The sequence below is a fragment of the Ranitomeya variabilis genome, chromosome 5, assembly GCF_051348905.1.
Source record: "Ranitomeya variabilis isolate aRanVar5 chromosome 5, aRanVar5.hap1, whole genome shotgun sequence".
NCBI classification, from domain to species: domain Eukaryota; kingdom Metazoa; phylum Chordata; class Amphibia; order Anura; family Dendrobatidae; genus Ranitomeya; species Ranitomeya variabilis.
Genome location: NC_135236.1, coordinates 326,020,007 through 326,026,080, shown reverse-complemented (window position 1 = coordinate 326,026,080; position 6,074 = coordinate 326,020,007). Strand labels below are relative to the sequence as shown.

Here is a 6,074-nt window from a genome sequence, read left to right as displayed (position 1 = left end):
ACACACGGTGGCCAGGATGGGGAATATTATTACCATAGGGACTAATTTAGGGGTATTATTACTGCAGTGATGTATTTATTTTATTTTTTGAGGACACTGTTTTAAATGAGGGGGCGGTCCTGTTATTGTGTAGAGTGATACTATGTCGCCTCTTTTTCTTCATGTGGTGTAATGTAGAAGTTGGGAAAAATTAAGTATTGTGTTCTACAAGCGGAGCTTGAGATAACTATGTTATTTCCTGCAGAGACGAGTCCTGGCTGGATGAAATGATGGCGGTCTGTGCTGGATGAAAGATGAAGGACTTCACCTAGAGACGTCACTGGTGAGTCAATGTGTTACCTATACACTGACACTATACACTGTATACTGTGTATACAGAGCTCCTGTGTATAATTTCACTAGTGATCACTGTATTATCTGTACACAGACACTGCATACTAAGTACAGATCTCCTGTGTATAATGGCACTTATGGTGATAGTACGGTGCTTTTTTTTATTACTGATCAGAATTGTAGTATTCAGTCACTATGTGGTGGTAATATGTGGTCTGGACACGGTGTTGCGGTATTTGTTCCTTGTATGTGATATTATTCGATCACTGTGGTGGTAATATGCGGTCTGGTCATGGTGTAGCGATATTTGTTCTTTGTATGTGATATTATTCGATCACTGTGGTGGTAATATGTCATCTGGTCATGGTGTAGCGGTATTTGTTCTTTGTATGTGATATTATTGGTCATTTTAAAAATTGAAAAATAAATAAAAATATACCTAAATTGTATTGCATATTTTAACAAATATTTAATAGGTTACAGCAGAGTAGGACCCCACCAAAAGTGTCTACCATGTTATGGTGGCGGCTTAAAAATCTTTTGGCCAAAACAAAAGCTGCTGGCTATATATGTGATCTGGTGATGGGAACTCTAAATGTGTGGTAGGTGAGAAGTGGAGTTTTTCCAAAAGAGAGCTGTGGGACTGTGGACAGTTTGAGGGGTGGAGCGTGGAGGCGGGGCTGGGGTGGAGCCTGGGCGGAGTCTCAAGGGGGCCCCGGAAATTTTGCCAGTATGGGGCCCCAAAATTTCTAGTGGCAGCCCTGCATAAAGCAGTCAATCACATTTAACCAGTAATACAGCAGCAATATTGGAGTAAAAATTGTGTTGAAGTGGTCTCTAAAACATATAACCATAGTGTGGTTTTCATTAAAATTGCCTCTTCCCTTTTCCTAACAGAAAGACTTGAGTGACAAATTAAAGGTCATATGTGTAATGGGAAAAAAAAATACATCCAGGTTTTGTCATTGAAGGATAAACAAATTTTACTCTTGATCTCTTTCACTCCTTTGAAAGTCTGATTTTAGGCAAACTGATTTTGTTTTGTAGCCAGTATTTACTTTTCAATGACAAATACACTTTACATTTCAATGAGAAATACACATGAGGATTTTAGTATTTGAAAGTGCCGAGCTTTGTAAAGGTTACATGAAAATGACCAATCATTCCATGACCACTTTGCTGGAGATCTTACACATGAGAATATAGGGAAAGATACACCACAATTTTATAAAATATTATATATGGTATACTGAATTGTAGCCTACAACTTATCTCATCATAGAAATGTAGATAATAGCTTGCAGAGCAATTCATTACCTTAATTGTATTGCCCTTTTTACAGCCAAAAGTTGTACTTTACCAGAACAAGACCTGTCAGACAGCAGACATACTGTTTTATCACAGTCAACATATTTTTATTTATGATCGCTATGATACAATGATATGTATATAAATTATACTTGTTGCTGCAAATACAAAACAACAAAAAACCGAGTACGGGTCCATTTAAAAAGATATAATGAAGTTTTATTCAAGAAACATATATAAAGACAGGTATATATACGTGTACATTGTATATATAAGGACAAGGTGATACGAAGGGCTCAGTGATAACAGAGTGACCAGCTCATTCATACAACAAGTATGGTGGATATGGGAAATTAATTCTGGACGAAATATTGATATATTAGTACAAAAAATGCCAATCATAAAGTGCTAGTTTGCATAATGAATATCTGTACATACTAAAAAAAAAAACCTTCTGCAGGCGGGTGCCGGCCATGGCACCTGCAGTGCAGCATAATTGCATGTTTAATGTTCCAATAATAAATGTGGTTGATGTTATTCAGATAGAAAAAAAATCAATTTTAAAATGGCGCCCTCTGAGTCTGCGCAGTAGCAACTATCGGTGTATATAGGTGATCCGATAGCTGCTACTGTGCATGCGCCAGACATTCAGTATGCAAACTAGGGCGCAAGTCAGTGAGGTATCAGTGACTTGTCAGCAGGCTGCATTATGAATATCTAAGCAGAGCATCACATGAAGACTTCAAAACTGAAGATAAAGATTACACAACAAAATGAATTGGAACCAAATTAAAATTGAAGGGTATTACCTGCTGTGACATTTATGCCATTGCAAAAGTATATACAATAAACGTCTGATAAATTAAAAATCTGTTTTCAGGAATCTGCAATCTAAGGCTGGGTTCACACTGTGTCTGTGGCATCCGTTGGACGGACTGCGTTACACTGCGGCATAACGTGGTGTAACACAGTCCTTTAACGCCGCCATTATGCCCTATGTCGGACGCATCGCTAACGCATGCCCACAATGGGCGTGCACTAGCGATGTGCCATCATTGAGTGACGGACCCTGGGACGCGGGCTGCAGCGTTTTCGGGTCCGTCACTGCTAGCGCAAATAGAGAATCTGCTAGCTCTATCTGCGCTAGCGCGATGGAATGTCGGCACTTGCATAAACAGCAGCCGGTTAACGCATGTGTTGAACGGGCTGCTGTTAACGCAATGTGAACCTAGACTAAGACTGTGTGCCGAAAATCAGTTTTTGAGGGTGCATATTTTTGCTGATTCAAAAACTCAGCGTCTTAGGCTATGTCACGGTCTCTGATACTTACCTGTCCGGCCGGCGCGCTCCCAGTATCCCTTCTTCTTCCAGCTTCTCGGCCTCTCTGCGCGTCGGCGGTCAGCGCATGCGCCGTAGGGTCTCCTCCGCCGCTCTGCCTTCTGGGAGGTCGTGACCCGGTGGCCCCGCCTCCAATATGGCGGCGCCCATCGGGTATTTCTGCTTGGCGCTCCCTCAGGTAAGCGCCTGCGTATCTACGTTGTTTCTGCTCTGTTAGTTCCAGCGTTATACTCTGGCCCATTCTAGGCATAGCCTCTGTGTTTCCGTACCCGCCGTGTTCTCTGTTCCTTCGGCTTCTTCCCACGTCCTCAGTCCACTTATTACTCCTGCTCCGGCCGTCCGTTTATATTTTGTATTTTTCCTTTCCAGTACTCCGCCTGGTTATCCTCGTCATCCTCAGCGTACCTGTTCTTCTGCTCCACCCAGTCGTCCCTTTGGCTCCGGCAGTTGCGGTTCCATCCTCCCTGGGCCTGCTCCTAACACTCCCTGTATAGGGGGTGCACCCATCAGGTTTGCTCGCCCTAGGGGGCTCTGGGACCGTGACCCAGAGGGTCCACTTCGGGGTTCACCTCGTCTCTCTCTCTGCCTCACCCACGTAGGGTGATAGTATACGCAGGCCATGGATCCCGCTGGAGCCGCTGCTGCTCAAAAAGAGTTGCTCTTTCTCCGTGAAAATCAGTCCCGTATGATGGCCTTTATGAAGTCGATGGACTCTCGTTTGTCCTCACTTCAATCTTCCGATCCAGGGAATGCTTCTTTGTTGCTAAATCTGCAACAGGAGCTGGCGCAGCTGCGCGACACCCAAACGCAAATTCTGACTTATCTGGCCGTTATAGATTCTCGCCTTCTCTCTCTACACACTCCTTCGCCTACTGTCGCTCCGGTTCTCGCCTCTCACGCACCTCCCCGTTTGGCCAAACCCCCACGCTATAATGGAGACCCCAAAGTATGTCGGGGATTCCTAAATCAGTGTCGCCTCCATTTTGAGCTCTTGCCCTTGCAATACCCCACCGATCGAGCTAAGATAGCCTTCATAATTTCTCATCTTGAGGGGAATGCATTAGCGTGGGTAAATCCACTCTGGGAACGTGATGATCCACTAATGTCTCGCCTAGCTGATTTCCTCGAAACGTTCCGTCGAGTGTTCGACGAACCAGGTCGCCTGGCCTCAACTACTGAGTCCCTATTCAGTTTACAGCAGGGAGTCCTATCTGTTGGTCAGTACGCCATTCAGTTCCGCACTTTATCCTCTGACCTTGGGTGGAACAATGAGGCTCTGGTAGGGGCATTCTGGCGTGGACTATCCGGGCGCATAAAAGATGAATTGGCGGGTCGGGACACTCCTACCAATTTGGAGGATCTGATATCCTTGGCTACTCGTATTGATCTCCGATTTCAGGAACGAGCACGAGAGAGAAGGACTCCTCGTCTTTCCCTGCCTCTTCGAACGTCACCCAGTCCTAGATCCAGAGTATCTACCTCTGAACCGGCGCCGGAGCCGATGCAAGTAGGGTTGAGTGAAACGGGTCGTTCATTTTCAAAAGTCGCCGACTTTTGGCAAAGTCGACGTCTCATGAAACCGAGTCGATCCCAGCGTTGCATCGGCCATGCGGTACGCGACTTTCGCGCCAAAGTCGCGTTTCAATGACGTGAAAAGCGCCATTTCTCAGCCAATGAAGGTGAACGCAGAGTGTGGGCAGCGTGATGACATAGGTCCTGGTCCCCACCATCTTAGAGAAGGGCATTGCAGTGATTGGCTTGCTGTCTGCGGCGTCACAGGGGCTATAAAGGGGCGTTCCCGCCGACCGCCATCTCACTGCTGCTGATCTGAGCTTAGGGAGAGGTTGCTGCCGCTTCGTCACAAGCAGGGAGAGCGTTAGGCAGGGTCCATAAACCACCAAACCGCTTGTGCTGTAGCGATTTCCACTGTCCAACACCACCTTCGGTGTGCAGGGACAGTGGAAGCTACATTTTTTTTTCTCTCTCAGCGCTGTAGCTCATTGGGCTGCCCTAGAAGGCTCCCTGATAGCTGTGTTGCTGTGTGTACGCCACTGTGGAAAACAACTGCTTTTTTCAAAGCACATATCCTCTTGTTCCTTCCTTTCTGCACAGCTATCTTTTTTGTTTGTCCACACTTTTTATTTAATTTGTGCATCAGTCCACTCCTATTGCTGCCTGCCATACCTGGCTGAGATTACTGCAGGGAGATAGTAATTGTAGGACAGTCCCTGTTTTTTTTTTGTTTTTTTTGTGGGAGATTAAGATTGGCATTTCTGCTAGAGTGCCATCCCTGTGTGTGCCATCTCTCACTGAGTGGGCCATAGAAAGCCTATTTATTTTTTTCCTTGATTTGGGTTTTAAAATCTACCTTAACAAAAAAACACTACATCAATCAGTGGGAGAAAAATATTGGCCTCAGTCAGGGCTTGTGTGCCACTCCTGTGTGTGCCATCTCTCATTCAGTGGGCCATAGAAAGCCTTTTTTTTTTTTTTTTAGTATTTGGTTTCTAAAGTCTCCCTGAAAAAAAAAATAAAAAAAAAACAGTGGGAGATTAATATTGCCCTTTCAGCTTGTGTGCCAGTCTTGACTCCTGGGTGTGCCACCTCTCTCTCTCAAATTGTGGGCCATAGAAAGCCTATTTATTTTTTTCCTTGATTTGGGTTCGAAAATCTACCTTAAAAAAAAACAACTCCATCAATCAGTGGGAGAAAAATATTGGCCTCAGTCAGGGCTTGTGTGTCACTCCTGTGTGTGCCATCTCTCACTCAGTGGGCCATAGAAAGCCTATTTATTTTTTTGCTTGATTTGGGTTCTAAAATCTACCTTAAAAAAAAACACTACATCAATCAGTGGGAGAAAAATATTGGCCTCAGTCAGGGCTTGTGTGCCACTCCTGTGTGTGCCATCTCTCACTCAGTGGGCCATAGAAAGCCTATTTATTTTTTTCCTTGATTTGGGTTCGAAAATCTACCTTAACAAAAAAACACTACATCAATCAGTGGGAGAAAAATATTGGCCTCAGTCAGGGCTTGTGTGCCACTCCTGTGTGTGCCATCTCTCACTCAGTGGGCCATAGAAAGCCTATTTATTTTTT

The 6,074-nt window shown here is 44.6% G+C and overlaps 1 long non-coding RNA gene across 1 annotated transcript; it reads right to left on the bottom strand.

The window, feature by feature from the left end:
• Positions 1-5,111: 5,111 nt before the first annotated feature.
• Positions 5,112-5,869, bottom strand: LOC143773644 (uncharacterized). Its single transcript, XR_013215275.1, has 2 exons — positions 5,804-5,869; positions 5,112-5,654 (listed from the first exon to the last, which is right to left on the bottom strand). It is a non-coding gene; the product is annotated as an uncharacterized LOC143773644 (long non-coding RNA).
• Between the last annotated feature and the right edge of the window lie 205 nt (positions 5,870-6,074).